The 2,500-nt window shown below is 44.5% G+C and overlaps 1 protein-coding gene across 2 annotated transcripts in view; it reads left to right on the top strand.

The window, feature by feature from the left end:
- Nucleotides 1-2,500, top strand: part of enox1 (ecto-NOX disulfide-thiol exchanger 1) — a 100,594-nt gene that overhangs the window by 87,843 nt on the left and 10,251 nt on the right. The gene's annotated exons all lie outside the window — the stretch shown is intronic.

The raw sequence follows: 2,500 nt of genomic DNA on the forward strand, positions 1-2,500 counted from the left end.
TTCAATGCGGTCAGCTGGGAAGAGCAGGTTCGCCTCTACAAACATCTGTATGATTCTTCAGAAAGAAATGCGGAAAAAAAAACAAACGGCGGTAACATGTGGCGCTAATGGACGGGACATTCCGTGCCGTCTGAGAGAAGGGACGCTGCGGCAGTTTGAATCCTGAAGTCTCCAATCTCTCTTCTGTTGCTAAGCCACACGCACACGCACACACACACACACACACACACCCACAGACACACACATACACACACACGCACGCACACACGCACGCATGCACGCACACACACACACACGCAGAGGTTAAAAATGATGTAGGGATGAAGGGGGTTGGAAGGACAGGAGGGCTGCTATGGCAACAGCTCTGCTGGGATGTTTTTCCGTTTTCTCCTGCTGAGAGTGAGTGGTTTGACCTGTGTGTGTGTGCATGCATGTGTGCGTGCGTGCGTGAGTGTGTGTGTGTGTGTGTGTGTGTGTGTGTGTGTGTGTGTGTGTGTTTGTGCGTTCGTGTGTGCGTGCGGTTTATAAATACTTGTGTGGACCAGGGTTAGTGGATAAGAGCCAGTGTGTTGGGCAGGTTTCTTAAAAAAACTGTAATCAATTCCTCATTGAAAAGTGTCCTACTCAGCAGCTTCATCAGACGTGTTTTAAACTTAAAAATGTCTCCACGTTGCGTCTATTGTATTCAACACAATGTAGAAATAGAAAACGAGACATTGTGGTTTAACAAGCAGAAAGTCTGTCTACCTTTTGAAGATATAATATGTAACATTTCTGCGTTAATGTCTAAAAGAGACTTGACCTATGTTCTATATGTTGAGTTGTGTTTTTCCATTATTCCAAATGTTTCCAACAGTGTTCAAACAGAGAGATGATCGCTGTTAAAAACCTGTGCAGTGTTTTCTGATTCAATGATATGTTACTATAACCGGTCTGCCGAAATGGTCACTCATCTCTGGGTCTATTGATCCTCTGCACTGCGGTGCTCAGCGGAGGAAAACACAAGCAGGGGCTGAATGAAATGTTAATGTGGTTTGACATAATGCATCCATCAATGAAGGAGAGGACGGGGGGTGGGGGGTGGGGTAGTCCTGTAAAAGATCTGATTTAAAGGTTAAACAGGAAGATGAATCCGGTTGTAGGTAGAAGGAATAAGCCTGCGGTCACACAGTTCAGAGCAACATCATCAGTGGGGAAAACAAACTTACATTACATTACATGTCATTTAGCTGACGCTTCATTCCAAAACGACTTACAATTAAGTGCGTTCAACCTTGAAGGTGCAAACTCCAGACAACAAGTAGTAAGTGCAAGTACATTAGCTCTAAATAGGTAATGCTACAAAGAGCCATATGAAAGTGCAATATCAAGAGAGAAATATATATACACTCACCTTGAAGATTATTAGGAACACCCTACTAATAGCGTGTTTGACCCCCTTTCGCCTTCAGAACCTGTGCCTTAATTCTTCGTGGCATTGATTCAACAAGGTGCTGGAAGCATTCTCTAGAAATGTTGGCCCATATTGATAGGATAGCATCTTGCAGTTGATGGAGATTGTGGAATGCACATCCAGGGCACGAAGCTCCCGTTCCACCACATCCCAAAGATGTTCTATTGGGTTGAGATCTGGTGACTGTGGGGGCCATTTTAGTACGGTGAACTCATTGTCATGTTCAAGAAACCAATTTGAAATGATTTGAGCTTTGTGACATGGTGCATTATCCTGCTGGAAGTAGCCATCAGAGGATGGGTACATGGTGGTCATAAAGGGATGGACATGGTCAGAAACAATGCTCAGGTAGGCTGTGGCATTTAAAAGATGCCCAATTGGTACTAAGAGGCCTAAAGTGGGCCAAAAAACATCCCCCACACCATTACACCACCACCACCAGCCTGCCCAGTGGTAACAAGGCATGACGGATCCATGTTCTCATTCTGTTTACACCAAATTCTGACTCTACCATCTGAATGTCTCAACAAAAATCGAGACTCATCAGACCAGGCAACATTTTTCCAGTCTTGAAAGATCCAATTTTGGTGAGCTTGTGCAAATTGTAGCCTGATTTTCCTATTTTTAGTGGAGATGAGTGGTACCCGGTGGGATCTTCTGCTGGTGTAGCCCATCCGCCTCAAGGTTGTGTGTGTTGTGGCTTCACAAATGCTTGGCTGCATACCTCGGTTGTAACGAGTGGTTATTTGAGTTAAAGTTGATCTTCTATCAGTTGGAATTAGTCGGCCCATTCTCCTCTGACCTCTAGCATCAATAAGGCGTTTTCACCCCCCCAGGACTGCTGCTTACTGGAAGTTTTTCCTTTTTCAGATCATTCTTTGTAAACCCTAGAAATGGTTGTGCATGAAAATCCCAGTAACTGAGCAGATTGAAAAATACTCAAACCAGCCCGTCTGGCACCAACAACCATGCCAAGCTCAAAGTTGCTTAGATCACCTTTCGTTCCCATTCTGACATTCAGTTTGGAGTTCAGGAGATTGTCTAGAC

Source organism: Sander lucioperca, chromosome 8 (genome assembly GCF_008315115.2).
Source record: "Sander lucioperca isolate FBNREF2018 chromosome 8, SLUC_FBN_1.2, whole genome shotgun sequence".
NCBI classification, from domain to species: Eukaryota; Metazoa; Chordata; class Actinopteri; order Perciformes; family Percidae; genus Sander; species Sander lucioperca.